The sequence below is a fragment of the Triturus cristatus genome, chromosome 4_2 (genome assembly GCF_964204655.1).
Source record: "Triturus cristatus chromosome 4_2, aTriCri1.1, whole genome shotgun sequence".
Classification (NCBI taxonomy): Eukaryota; Metazoa; Chordata; class Amphibia; order Caudata; family Salamandridae; genus Triturus; species Triturus cristatus.
The window spans coordinates 556,447,324-556,462,973 of NC_140586.1; the positions used below are offsets into that span (position 1 = coordinate 556,447,324).

Consider the following 15,650-nt stretch of genomic DNA (forward strand, 5'->3'; position numbering starts at 1 on the left):
TGCGTGGGTTACGCCTGCCAAGGCTTGTTGGGTCCTAACTCGACATCGATGCCGCCGACAGCAAGAGCCTTCGTGGGACAGCTCGCCTCCTGGTTCTGGCCGTCCTCGACGCTTCCTGGTACCCGTGGCTGCTGTGACAAGCTTCACCTCTTCACCTGCATCTTCACGACATCGCCTAGTTCCTTCCTGGTTCCTTCCTGTCTCTTGGCTGGTGACCTGGACTCTGTCCCCTCTGCTTGCAGGTATCCTTCTTCTTGATTCCATCCTTGGAATACACCGGACACTCTTCACTGACTGCCTGTCAGCATCTTTCTTCAGGCATCCATAGGAGTCGACGACGAAACCCGACGCAAGTTCACACCTATACACCCGCAGCCCGTGGGCTAGGTAACTTGAGGACTCCGGTGCTCACAAGGGTATTGACTGTCCTAGTGTCTCTAACTCTTAGCTCCTTCCGAAGTGTCCTAAAACTCTTAATTTCTAATTACTACTATTCTATCGACTTTTACGCATTACGCGTGAGTGTTTCCACTCTGCACCTGAATCCCGTGGGCCTCCCACTTTCTAACCATTGGTAGTATAGTGTAGCCCCAGCGATTCCCTAGGCCTAGGCCTAAACTGTGTTCGTGACAGTGGTTCTTATACCACTTACTTAGTATATGGTTTGCATGGCCCCTAGGGCCTAACTGTATTACTTACCTGTGTGACTTATGTATGCTTAAATAAGACTGTGTTGTACTTACCTCGAATCTCATAAAGAGTGCTGAGGGTATTGTGACTAGAATAAATACATTCTATTTTTTTATAATATATCTGTTGTGGTGTCCTTTCATTTGGTATTCAAGGGATTGCAATTGGTATAACAGCTGGTTTCACATGCCATACTGAGTTTAGCCTAAGACTGCTCTTGTCCAAGCTACCACTAGGATAGCTGGTCTATAAGGTTGACTTTACAACCAATCACCATAAGGGTTGTTTGGACTGATACAAGGTGTACACTAGAACTAGTGACATCATATATCAGGCCAACTTCTCACAGCGGCCACCAAGGTAAAGCAGGTGCAATAGAGTTATGAGCAACTAATAGGAAGAGCAGTAAAGAGGGACTAACATAGTAGGGAGGATAAGTCTGAAAGGTAAAAAGGGTGTATGTTAAAGATACAGAATAGTTGAGAATGACAGGAGCAACAGAAGAAATGCATTCAGTGGAAGCAAGAGATGTCAAAGATTATTTTAAATTGCAGACAGAAGAGAGGTGATGGAGTAAAGAAAGAAAATAGCTTTCTGCTATACAGATAGCAGAAAGCAGGAAAAAACTATTTTGTGTTTGCTTGATTTAAAGTGAGCTGAGACATCCATTGTCAAACTGTAAAAAGGCACAAAGAAATGGAATTGTGGAGCAGAGAGAAGAAAGGAGAGAATGATTCCTCATCAGAGAAAGGACACAAAAGATAGAATTAAAAATATGTAAAGGTAAAGAGATAGTAAAGATAACAGGCAGCAGGGACACAAAATCAGAGGAGTAGGAAGATGAGAAAAGACCTGACCAAGAAAGGGTGTGTGACGTGTAAAGTGTGAAAGAGAAGAACTACGCCAAGTAAAAGCTGTGGCAGTGACACTAACAGAAGGTTGGATGGAAGAACTCAATGATCAAAGTTTTTTCAAGGGTGTCAAAGAAATTCAGAAAGAAAGGGAAAAGTTGGAAGGAGGAGAAAAAGTAGGTAAGTTAATGGCAGATGAATGTGGTTTTAGTCATGTACCAGAAGAGAAACCTGACAAAAAAGGAAATAGAATTCATCATGGCAGAAATGGCCACGGTCTTAGCAGCCTCGCTCTCGGCAGTCTGTAACATCTCCTTGCACACCACTATTTTTCCAAACAAATGGAAGAAAGCATTGATCAAACAGTGGTGGCTGGTGATGTTTCAAAGTGGTAGGGCGGCAGGGGAAGGGGCTCAGGGACACATTAAAAAAATCAACACAACCGCATACAAACTCACAAAAGCACACTAACCATAGATCTGTTAAACATAAAATCTCACTATGAACATATTAAACAAAGCCAGACCTAAAAACAGCTACACATGGAAAACAAGCACAGGGACATGCTGTCCTTCACAATCACACTATGGGTGAAGTGTCCCCAGTCACTTAAGCCAGCACTTTCAAAAATATACCTGCCTTGTGTCATAGCAAACACACCAACAGCCCTCTCACAAACATACAAGATTAAGCCATACACACAGTACCCCTAGTCTTTACACGCAACCTTTGTCTCTCAGATGCACATATCCAACACTGCAGTTACTCCAAGAAACGGTAATACACTTAAGCCCTCTTATGGCAGAAATGTTCATGTATTCCACACTCTCCCTCATCTGCACCCAACTTGTGAGTCTGTAGGGCATCAGTTCATGTTCCCCATCGTGAACAAGGGGAAAAATATTCTTCCCTGACAAGAAGCGGTCACAATCTCTAATATAATTCCTAGGAATCATCAGTGGCTTTATCTTTCCATGGCTGTAGCTGTCCTCCAGTGCAGGAGGTGCAGTGACACAGAGGTTCGGACCCTACTGCACGCCAATTGACCACCACATCTTGAATAATTAAAACAGTTGAGTGATAAATTACATAAACCCGAAAAACATTTTACCACTAAATCGCTCCCTCTCTATCCTTTCCTGTGTGGCCTTCTCCGACAACACAACTCAGCACCCTACAGATATGCAGATATACAGATATGAAGCTGAACTTCCCGACTGATATCTGTTTTTAAACTGAAGGTTACATTTTCTCGCTTGACTCAGCCTTTTATTATCCCAAGGTCAATAAATTAAATTCAATTAATTTGCATAATGCCATTAATCCTGCGACGAAACTTCCTACAGAGTGGGAGCAAGTGTTATAGCAAAACAAATCATTATTTATTCTTATAACACATATTGGTGATGTAGTAACCAGACGAAAATGAATGCATTTAAATAACATTGAAAAAGTATGATTAACTAAAAGAAAATACGGAATGTACATAACTTTCCTAGGGCATAACGCAGTAGTAATATCCCGTGAACCATGTTTAATATTTAATTCTAATAATGCATATTAAGGACATTGTTAACATGCCGACGTCAGCATCTTCAAATCACGGTTCTGACTTCACATTTTTGTCTTTGAATAATACGCAATTAATTTCTATATGGCCTAATTTTCTCGCTGGCAATCAAGGGATTGGTACAATTAATTCCAACACGCACGACGGTCCATGCACTACTTTCCTTGCTGCTCGGTGCAGATCATGAAATCATTTACAATGTGCCAGAAAATGTCTCCTTTCTACCTTCGTATAGGGAATGGTTCAGTCTTTGACCCGTTCCACAGACATGCCCCTTCTATCAGTTCAGTTGGATGTCTCTTCTATGTTTATTGCCTGTGGAATGTATCCCTCGCTATCGTGTATTGGTAGAATATTATTTCTATTGCGCCCTTTCGGTGGAATTTTCCCCATGCTTTGCATTGAGGCCAAGACAACTGTACTTGATTATGGCTTTACTCATACAACTTGGAAAACTCTAGCTATAAAACACAGCGGCAGCCGGCATGCTCGAGGGAAGGGGAGGGGGGTTCGCGGGGGGGGGGGGGGAATAAGGTAACAATAAAATTATAAAATCAAAGATTAAACCTACCTACCTGAGTGGGTGCCGGGGTACCACACCGCCTCCGCTCCAGGCCGGTCACTGGCGAGTCCTCGTGTTCCTGCTGCAGGAAGCAGGCAGCTTCCTGCTTCCCTCCGCTACGCAACGGACGCACTACGCACACCAATCTAAATGCCGATAGGCGCAGCAGGCGAGCGCCCCGGCCGGAACCTTTTCTCTGCATAGAGAAAAAGGGAGAGTGGGTGGTCCTGCTCGAGGGCAGGGGGGGGAGTGGCTTAGCCACTATTGTGGGTATTGACTGTTTGTTCGGCTCAGGGCCGACGGCCAAACAGTCAGTACCCACAACAGTGGGTAAGCCACTCCCCCCCTGCCCGCGAGAAGGACCGCCCACCCTCGCGCCCCCAACCAAGCACAGAGGCACTTCTGCTTTCTCGCAATGCGAGAAGGCAGAAACATAAATAGTCGTTTTTACCGTTTATGTTTCTGTCTTCTCGCACTGCGAGAAAGCAGTGGGGCGACGCCCCCACGCCCTAATGGGGGAGCCGCCACTGTGATCAAACCTCTCCTGAAGAAATCGTCAGCAGATCCGGCAGAGATGAAAAATTATAGGCCAATCTCCCTCCTCCCATGCTGTTCGAAAGTCATGGAGAAGACGATTGATCAGCAATTGACAGATTATTTGGAACAGAATCAATTGCTGGACCCAGCTCAATCGGGTTTTCGAGCAGGTCACACAGCATGGAGGCGGCCCTGATGGAAGTTACTGACAGCATTAGGATGTTCTTAGACAGAGGGACTCCGACCATGCTGGTGCTCCTTGATCTGTCAGCAGCCTTCGACACCATCTCGCACAACATTCTGCTTTGCAGACTGCAGGAGATTGGTGTCGGAGGACTAGCACTGGCCTGGCGGCAAATCTTCCTGTCTAATATATCACAATGTGTCAAATTAGACTCATATGCGTCAGTAACCACCCCTCTTGATAAGGGGGTACCTCAGGGCTCCATCCTAAGCCCTACTCTGTTCAACATATATGTGGCCCCTTTGTCCGTCATTATAAGAGCTTGCGGCTTTGAGACGATTTCGTATGCGGATGATGCGCAGTTGATTATCCCATTCGAATCGGATCCTGCTGTCACCAAGGCCAAATTTAAGACCTGTATGTTGAACATAGCTGCCTGGATGGGGGACAACCTCCTCCAGCTTAACTCCAACAAAACGGAGATACTCCTGCTCGGGAAGGCGGAGGAACTGTGGACGACAGATTGGTGGCCCTCGGAACTGGGGGAGCCTCCTTTCCCAAGCTCCAGGTTCTGCAAAATACTGCTGCAAGAATGGCTTTGAACAAGCCTAGACGTTCTCCGTCTCGACCCCTGCTGCAAGCCTTACACTGGTTGCCAGTCAGAAAGAGAGCAGTCTTTAAACTTCTTACATTAGTGTTCAAGGCTAGGCGAGGCCTGGGACCAGTATACCTAAGGAAGAAGGTAAGCACTTATGTCCCGGGTCGCCAGTTGAGGTCTAGCAATCAAAACCTGTTAGTTCCGTGTAAGATCAATAAAGCAAGAATGGGAGGGCGTGCTTTTTCCCACTTGGCCCCCTTTCACTGGAACAGGTTGCCGGAAGAGATACGTCGCTGCACCTCTCTGGGACACTTTAAGAAAAGCCTAAAAACCTGGTTGTTTTAGGGGATCGGTGAGGGCGAGGTTCCTGCTAGTGTGATGCCAAGCGCTGAGAGATCCCCCTGGGGATGATTCGTTGCACCATATAAATGTGAAATGAATAAATAAATAAGTGAGTCAAAATAAAATGAAGGCTGATTGGAAACAACCTGCACCAGAAGGATAGAAAGAAACTGGTCACATTAGCCCTGCACTCTCTGCCTCAAAGCTCAAGGGATGCAATCAGCTACCTGGAATGCAGTAGGAATATAAGTTTGACATATATTAAAGTGACATATTCCACAGAATTACCACACTATGCCTTAAGAGACTCAAATGTGGAGAAGTGTGGCTCAATGGTTAGAGCGGCAGACCCTGATGCAGAGGTCTGGCCCGGACCAGGGTTCGATTCCCGCCTCGGCGGGTCTTGGGCTCAATTTCCCCGGACCCGATAATTCTCGCCTCGGTGCCTATTCTAATCATGGGTCCCACTCTGCAACTCTGGGCAATAGCTTGCTTAATCTCCACAACGGCCCCAAAAGCGCTAGGATGTCTGGCTTCACCTTGGGGGTGCCCAGGAGTGGGCACTTCACAGGGAAAGGCCAGGAAGGGTTCCACAGCGGTATGTGTACAGCGCCTGAGAGACCCTTTCGGGGGTGTGCGATGCGCTATGTAAATGCACTACATTTACATTTACATTCAAATAGTACTTATGAATGCGAGTATGAGGTTATTTACCATGTCGTGCTCAGCCAGTAGCCAGTGTGATTTCTAAACCACTGCAATTTGATCTTCCCTGTTTACTGAAAGGGGAGTCAAACTAACATCTTTATAAAAGGCCCTTTTAATGAATGTAACGGAAGGCTCAAGCGCTCACTTTGACCAACCTTTAACTCTACATTGAATCCTATATAAGATAATTCAAATCATACAACAACCAACATTTGAACCTGTTACCAAGTGAGAAAAACATGCTCTCCAACCATGCATTCTGGCAAAGAATGGAAAAAAAATAAAGAGCATGAACCACAACTTGGCGGAGAGGCTTGCCAAATTTAGCACCTCACTCAATTTGCACTCACTATAATCTCAGATAATTGACAACCAGTCAACAAGTAACACCTGAAGAACGACCCAATGTTGCCTGACATCATGTGCAATATCGGACTACACAACCAGAGCCTTTCCCAATACATGATTTTGCAGATGAGGTAGTTATCCTGCTAGAAGGGTACCCATCTTCGAGAAAGTCAAGCTGGTAGCCTGAGAGAATAGAACCCCTCAACTACGGCTAACAACAATTATGCTCATCTGTTCTCGTCCATTCACATTTCAACCCTAGCTGATAGTAAATAGTAATTGTAAAAGCATTCCAGCAGCAAAAACTCAAAGAATGCTTCACTTTCACGTACTACACATATTCCCTGAGCGATTTCAAAACTATTCAATATTGCCAATATCTAACAGCAAACAATAAAATTAGAGACACTTATTTTGCATGTTTGTGACTTTTGTTGAAATTACTTCTCATACTATGATAAACAATATTGTGAATCGTTTCATTTTCCGTTTGAAATAATGCAGAAATATTTTTTCGTATGGGAACACCGTCTTTTATGTTTATATTATACCCTGATTACCTTACAGGATTACTGGGTATCCATGTATATTTTGGATCTCTGCACAATAAATAGACAGGGTTAGACAGAACCATCAGGAGCTACAGTGGTCAACACACCGAGCACTCTCAAGTTTGAACTGGTAATTCTATCAGTTTGTGGCCTGAAGAGCAAATCAAATTAGGTTCAAATTAGATTCTTACCTCCGTTACTGTCAAAGCCAAACCATGACTATTTTGCTTATCCTGGTTATGTCCACAACCACATTTTGACCCAAAAGTCTTGATCAGGTTCTTGTAGGACCTGCATTGAGAAACAAAAGTGTATGCTTTTTTATAGACCGTAATAAAGCAATCTGGGTATCAGTGGGCTTTACATTTCAAGAGTGATTTGCAAAATACATAAACAATGTTCATTAGCACAGTATATAATTGAATATATATGCTAAGATTTAATAAGCTTATTAAGCAGTCAATAAATTAAGATAAGGTTTCCAAATGAGTGGAATATTAACAGATAAGGTTGGTCTAAATTAAATATAAAATATAAATTTGTTTAACATTTACAGACTTTCAGTGATATCATATTTTACGTATATATTCCAATTAATAACATATGATAAATGGATAGTTTAGAAACACATTTTGCATAAATAATGTATATTCCCAGTCAGATATATAATTATGTAGGCTACTGATAAAGAAACTCTTATTGCTAAACTTCCGGGCCTCTAAATTGCAGTATAAATTCACCTCGGTGGGACTGGTACTGGCGAAACACAGTATTGCTGTTCGCTGGATCTGCTCACAGCCCCTTACACTGACATCCTGGGAGGAAAAGGATGTCCAGGAAAGGGCAATCAAAGAACAGATCTGCATGAAAATAGTTGGGACAGATGATAAGAAGCTACAGATCTGGTCCGAATTGATTACGAAGTGAAAAGAAGTTGGTGGGGGCTGATTTGGAGATTCAGCAAAGTAATGCACGACGTGGGCTTTTCCTTCCTATGGCTTCTCATCTACCACTTGTACTTTATGGATGTAACTTGTACTTGTATTCATGAATCATTTACCGCACATTGCCGCTGTTATGCGTGGCTTTTGTTCTATGATAAACTAACACAAAGTTGTAAAAAAAAAAAAAAAAAGATAGATTTTTCTGTAGGTGGCTAATATGGGCAACTGAAATTTGTATTACGAATCATGGACTGTAAGTTTAAAAACAGAGAAAAAAAATGAACATAAGGCAATATTCAAAGGATGTTCTTGTGGCAGGGCAGCCTTATTCAGTTAGGTAATTTGGCAGCAGGAAAGATTGTACTTTTGCTAGTACAAACCTTTTGAACAACGTATCAAAATGTGCAGTATGTGTGGAAAAGTTTGAGGGGTTCAGAGTAGTTGACGGTAATGTGGAGAGGAAGCTAAAGTGATCACAAGAAGGCACGTGTTGCATTATTTAAAATATGGCAGTGCTACCACACACGTTTTGTGTATGCCTTGGCCGTCGCAGCCTGCTACCAAATCTTGACTTGGGCACCAGGCTGCATCCTCTTTTTCAGCAAAAGTTCGCCTGCTGAGATAATAAGAACAATTTCCACTATAACAAATAATGGCAGTTGGTCTGCCATGTCGTGCTGGCATGTCGAGGCAGTTGGCTTTTTTTTTGTTTTCCCAACAAAACTGACCATGAGAAGGGTTTGTTTTTGGAATACAAAAAAAAATCCCTGATTTGCGGGGTGATTCCTTCCTCTGCATGGCCAATATTGTTTTTATCTGTCTGGAAACTGCTGAGCCAGCTTCAGCGCTGCTGGTACCCGATGCAACAATCTTTTTTTACATCCCCCACCCCATATGACCTCTTTCCTAGGTTCCCTCATTACCACCCAAGCAAAATTGCCCCTCATCTCTTCATAGCCCTCTCTCAAATACATTTCATTTGTTATAAAGCGCTGGTAAAGGCTGGCCTTACTATTCCACTCAGCTAGCTACATAAAATACAGATATTTTTTTTCAGCAAGTATATTAACCCTCTGTGTTACTTTATGGCAAGCCAAAACTGCCACTAGACAAAACTCCGATCTTTCTCTCTAGCAGGACCATTAATCACAAGACATGAAGCCCATATTCTCAAAGGTTAGCATTACTTTTGAACACACACCCGAAGCTAAACCTGTTTTCGGATTAACAAACCAATGAAAATTGGTATTTGCATTGGTTAGTATCGAAAAGTAACGTAAAGCAGTGCAAGATGTTGCTTTGCAATACTTTACTTCACGGGGCGTTACATGGGTGGTACATGTGCGTTCCCATGCAACCACCCATGCTTTTTGACACTAAACCTTATCTACTAACAATGGCAGACAGGGTTTAGCACCAAAAATTAACGCTGCTGGAAAGCAGGCATAAACAGGAGCAATGTAATTTCTCCTTGCTTTTCCGACTATGCATTCATGCTGCACTGTGCAGCACACATGTAAGGTAGGAACAGCTTTGAAGTGCGTTTACGCATAGTATTTTGTACTAGATGGTTACCCTTCCAGTACAAAACCTATGGTAGCCTCAGGCACATACCCTAGCGCCAAGGTGTGTGCCCGGCGCACGGCAGCTGAAATCAGCGCCGGTACTAGGGAGAGGGGAGGAGAGTGACATATTTCTATGAATATGGCGCTCTTCTGCTCTCACCCTGTCACGCAACGCAGTGCAGGCTCTTTGAGTGCTGTACTGCGTTGCCTGACAGCTACGAGAATCTGGGCAATATGTATATTGCTGCTTGAAATCTGGACGCACAACTGTGAAGCTGCACCTGTTGCACAGCCCTAAAGCCTGCCCTGTGTAACTGTGTAGGGTGGTAATGCAAAAGGAACAAAAGGGGTGATATTAGATAGCCAGGCTGACCCAAATACTTTGGTTCTTTGGAAGACATTCGGGGAACACAATCAATCGGGATAAGTCCCTCATGCATTTGATTACTGGCCCTGAACCCACCTTGCCCAGAGATGTCCACCTGCCCATGTTTTAAGAACTTGGGAATGAATGTCATGGTGGACCCCCACCTTTTTTACCATTCTAATTTGTTCCCTATCCTAGAACTCTTTGCAGCGGATGTTCAACACTGTAGGGAATTGCCGCTCTCCCTCCTGGGCAGAGCCGCAATGTTCAAGATGATAACACTGCCCCGGATGCTTTACGCACTCCAAAATACTCCATATTGTATATCCGAGGAATTGTTCCGTAAGACGCAGTCTCTTCTCCGTCTGCTTCAATGAACACGAGTCCTCCACATATTGCCCCACCGAAATAGATGCGAGGAGTGTATGATGGTGGGATTGGTCTCTCAGATAAAGGAAAGTACTATTGGGCCACGCAACTGATGGTGATTAATAACTGGGCGTTTGCAACCTGGGAGGACCCAGTGTTTAGACTAGAGATTCTTTTTTTTTTTTTTATTCTTTTAATTAACAGTCATCGACCGCAAATGCACATTACAGCGTTACGGACATTATAATCAGGCACCTTTAAATTTGACAATAATAATGCACATTTTACACTTTTAGGACAAATCAAGGAGAAAGCAAGTCATCGACGGCTAGTTGTTGTGGCCCCCATATCCGGGACCATTTCTTAGGGCAGCCTCGAGCCACATAAACAGATTTTTCGCGGAACATACACCAGTCCATGCTGGTCTTCCATTCTTTCAGAGTAGGAGGGGCAGCTGCTCCCCAAGCCTGGGCTATGTTCCTTTTAGCCACCATGAATCCAAGTGTGGTCCACTGTGTTTGGTGTGTGTTTAGATCGGTTGGTTGCCATATGTTGAGCAAACATCTACGCACCTCCGGGAGCAAGCGAATCCCCAAGACCGCCCCCACCACTCCATGAATCTCCCTCCAGTAGGACTGGATGAGAGAGCATTCCCAGATGATATGCAGGAACGTGCCCAGCAGGCCACACCGTCCATGACAGTCCCCGGTGGGTGCCCTTCCCATCAGCACTAGTCTAGGCCCTGACATGTATATTCTGTGCAGGATTTTGAGTTGAACCAGTCGCAATCTTGCTGGGGTGGCCACCACTCTGGGAGAGGACACAGCCTCCCGCCAGTCTTCGTCGTCCAGTTCAATGCCGTCCGCCACCCATTTTTGTCGAAGCAGTGCAAGAGGGTCTTCCATGTTATTGATTAATTTGTTGTAGATCAGTAAGATAGTCTTCTCAGGGAGGTGTCCATCTAATATCCTACTTTCTAGTGGAGAGGACTCAGGGGGGGAGGAACCCGTGGGAAAGGCTGAGCGTAAGGCATGTTGAATTTGTCTGTAGCGAAAATGTTCTGAGTCGGCCAGCTCATGTTGTTCCTGTAGGGAGGTGAACATTTTTATGTCCCCCTTTTCCCAAATATCTTGGATGCGGGAGATACCAATCATATCCCACTTATCGAATCCCTTTGTCTGCCACAGGTTTCCCAGTGTCACAGAATCCCACAAGGGGGTGGCCAGTGTCAGTTTACCCTCCCATCCTAGAGATCTGTTGGCAGCGTGCCAGACGGTTATCGAGTGCCCGGTGGGGTCAGTCAGTGGAGGTCGAGCCGATTTGGAATATAATGCTCTGTTGTAGTTCCACCCCCCCACCGGGAGAAGCCACCTGTCCATTCAATAGCCTGGGTCGTCAGGAGCCCCGTAGGTGCCGTGATTTATGGCAGCTAGGTGAGCAGCCCAATAATATTTTCTGATGTCAGGAAGAACGATACCACCATCATACCACTTCAAGGTTAATTTACTAAGGGCTATACGTGGTGGTCCATTCCGTAATAGCTCCCTCTGGAGTCGCTCAATTTCTTTAAAGTAAGCGATGGGGACAGCCACAAGTGAGTTTTGCAAAGCGTATAGGAAGCGGGGAAGGGACATCATTTTAAAACGTGCGGCCCTCCCCGGGAGGGACAACGGGAGGGTTCTCCAGCTGGCTATGTCACGCCGCAGGCGCTGGTGTGGGGGGAGGAGATTGTTATTATAGCGGAGCGTGGGGTCTAGGGAGACGAATATCCCTAAATATTTGAACCCCGATTCACTAAGTTGGATTGGGCAGTTAGTGGGTAAAGCTGGCATACCCCATAAAGGGGATACAGATGAGACTTAGCCCAGTTGATCTTGAATACGGAATATCTCCCAAATACTGCCAAAATGTCTAGTAAAGTGATTAAAGATTTACGGGGGTCAGTAAGATAAAGTAATAAGTCATCAGAATAAAGTGATATCCGGTCTTCTCATTCTACAGACCAGCGGAATCCACGGATCACGAGATCCTGCCGGATCCAAGCCGCTAACGGTTCTAATGCCAAGGCACATAAGAGAGGGGAGAGTGGGCAACCCTGGCGGGTGCCCCGGCTCAAAGAGAAGGTGTCCGATTGCTTGTTGTTAACTACCACTTTCGCCACTGGCGCCACATATAGGAGGTGAACCCATCCAATAAAGTCTGGGCCAAACCTCAGCCTCCGGAGCACCGCGAAAAGATAAGGCCATTCAACCATGTCGAACGCCATAGTGGCATCTAGGGCGAACAAACCCGCCGGTTCGCATAAGGTGTCCGCTCTGCCAAGCAGCCCGTGGACGCGGCGCAGGTTCAGCGCCGTATTCCGCGTGGAATAAAGCCAGCTTGATCTGGGTGAATGAGAGATGGTATGATTTTAACCAGGCGGTTGGCTAGGACCTTCGCAAGAATTTTGGGCTCGGCAATGAGAAGAGAAATAGGTCGATATGAAGCACAGTCTGTTTTAGGTTTGCCGTCTTTATGGATGACAACAATATTAACTATGCGTTGGTCCAGTGGAAGTTCACCTAACTCCCTACTCTCCTCAAACATGACTTTTAGGTGGGCTGCCATTGTGTCCGGATGGAGTTTATACAGTTCTATGGGGATCCCATTAGGGCCAGAGGCCTTACCCAATTGGAGTGATCGAATTGCCTGGGCTATTTCATCTGTGGTCAGGGAACTGTCCATTAGTTGCTTATCGGCCGCGGTAAGGGTGGGAAGAACAATGTCTCTTAACAGCTCGGCGGAGTCGTCTTCTGTATAGGACGTCCCCGCCTTATATACTGCCCCGAAATGGGTGGCGAATTGGTTAGCTATTTCTTGAGGGTCCACTATTCTGGTGTTAGAAGCGTCATGGATGACCGGGACCAGTCTACTTGCCCATCCCCGTGTAGCTAGCCAAGCAATCAATTTCCCTGCTTTATCTCCCAAATCATAAATTTTCCCAAGTTTCTCTCTCTCAAGAGTTCGAGCCGCTTCCGTGACGAGAGTTTTATATTCGTCCCGTTCAAGTTGCAATAGATGGAACGCACCAGGAGAGTCCCGCCCCTCTAGGTCCCCCTCGAGCCTGTGAATGTCATCCTCTATATCAGACACCGCCTTCTGTTGCTCCCATTTGTGACCCGATATTAAGGGCAGGGCTTCGCCCCTAATCACCGTTTTAAAGGCCTCCCAGAGCGTTTGGCCCGAGATCACTGTACCCACATTTTCTTTGAAATAGCGGTCCGTTGTGGCTAAAAGACCTATGCGTATTTTGGGGTTACGGAGGTGCCAGGGGTTAATAGGTGTCATTCTGCCCACACGAGTGTGACCCAGAAGTATATGCGTCCATAGCGGCGAGTGATCGGAGATGCCCCTAGCTAGGTGTCGGATCGCGTGGATGTGTGAAATTTGAGAGCTGGCAACCAAGATATATTCAAGGCGAGAGAAACTGTGGTGGGCTCCGGAGTGGAAAGTGTATTGCTTAGACTCGGGATTGAACGTGCGGCAGGTATCTATTAGCCCCATGGCCTCAAGGAAGCCAGGTAACCAGCCAGAAGCGGGCCACAACTCCAGAGGAGGATGTTGGTCCAGCCAGCCCAAGCACACCAAATTAAAGTCGCCCCCCAGCACCAGCAGCCCCTGCGGGAGAGAGAGAGAAGGGTACTATGGAGGTCCTGGAACTTAGTCGTTTGGAGGCCAGGTGGAACATAAACAGACAAGAGTGTAAGGACCTGTCCCTCCCATGACCCGGTGATGCCAACGTATCGACCCCCGTCATCGGTCCAGGTGGAGTCTACACTGAGAGGGAATGTGTTCTTATCCATGTTATGTTACAGGGAATTTATTAAGCGCACGTTCACCAATGGTTTCTTGGCGCTGAGAGAAACATGAGGCAGCGGAAGAGAAGAGGGCTAGTTGTCGTAGGCCTGAGAAAACAGCCAAGTCTTCAGTAGTTTTCTGAATGAGACATAGGAGGTGGTTGTCCTTAACTCCAGCAGGAGCGACTTCCAGAACTGCGGGGCCAATACTCCAAAATGAGCACCGCCCAGTTTTTTGCATTTAAATGTGGGGGTGACTAGCAAATTCAGGTGGGCGGATCGGAGGTAGCGGTTAGGGACATAACGTATGATTTTAGATGGGATGAAGGCTGGACAGTTCCCGTGCAGGGATTTGAAGATAGTGCATCCCAATTTGAAAAGACCCCGCATGGCCACAGGCAGCCAGTGAAGGCCTTTGATTAGAGGCTGAATACGGTGCCATCTAGGCTGATGGAAAATCAGTCTGGCAGCCTGGTTCTGGACAAGTTGGAGGCGTCTAAGCTGGTATGCCGGGATGCCTACATAGAGGCAGTTGGAATAGTCAAGTCGGGAGATGACCAGAGCCAAGATTACTAAAGTCAAGGCTTCCTGAGACAGGAATCTGCTGATTTTCTTAATTCTGCGTAGTTGGAAGAAGCCGGCAGAGACCACCGAGCTGATCTGGGCTTTCATCGAAAGGTCGTTGCTGACCAATATTCCAAGGCTCTTGGCAGAGCTGGCCGGGGTAGGGGGATTGCCTAAAGAGGATGGCCAAAAGTTGGAGTTCCATGGGTTAGCAGGTCCGCCCGTAAGGATTAATTCCATTTTGTCAGGATTGAGTTTCAGTTGGTTTCCATTCATCCATTCGCTAATGAAGATCATAGTGTCTTGGAAGTGGGTTAGTGAGGAAGGGTGGAGACTAATATTGAAAACCAGCTGGAGGTCATCCGCATAATTGTATGTTACGACATTCCTGTCCCGAAGAGATGAGATTAATGGGAGGAGGTAGAGATTGAAAAGAAGCGGGGAGAGGGAAGAGCCCTGAGGAACTCCGCAGGAGAGTTTCATCTTCTTTGACGAGAGGTTGGCGAGGCGGACCGATTGGAATCTGTTGCTGAGAAAGGAGGAGAGCCAATTTAGAGCCCGGCCCTGGATCCCGGCATTGTTGACACGGTCCAGAAGGATGTTATGGTCGACCGTGTCAAAAGCTGCTGACAGATCCAGGAGAACCAGGGCCTGGGTAGGCCCTCTATCAGCACTCCCTCTAAGCTCGTCCATGACTGTCAAGATGACAGATTCTGTGGAGCGAGAGGGTCGAAAGCCGGCCTGGTGGGGGTCCAGTATATGATGCAGTTCGACAAAGGAACTTAATTGTGTAGAGACATAGGCCTCTAAGACCTTTCCAAGGTATGGTAGTAACGAGATAGGGCGGTAGTCGCCAGAGGTAGAGGGGTCAGCACCTGGTTGACCATAATGCCCACCCCTCTGGAGCCAGTCGTGAAACCTGCATGTGCCACTAGTTTATATCCGCACCGGTCCATCACTCTACAGGAATGACCCATGAGGTGTGTCTCTTGAAGAAGCACAACATCTGGGCCCTGTTTCTTGATATACTGCAGAACAATACTCCGCTTGATTTTATCCCCAAG

At 46.1% G+C, this 15,650-nt stretch overlaps 1 protein-coding gene across 1 annotated transcript in view; it reads right to left on the reverse strand.

Annotated features, from left to right (window-relative positions):
* The window catches only part of GLMN (glomulin, FKBP associated protein), a 450,060-nt gene that overhangs the window by 401,913 nt on the left and 32,497 nt on the right, over positions 1 to 15,650 (reverse strand). Inside the window, exon 2 of the mRNA XM_085602181.1 lies at positions 7,133 to 7,232. The gene's annotated coding sequence lies outside the window, so the exon portion shown is untranslated. The remainder of the gene's footprint in view (positions 1 to 7,132; positions 7,233 to 15,650) is intronic.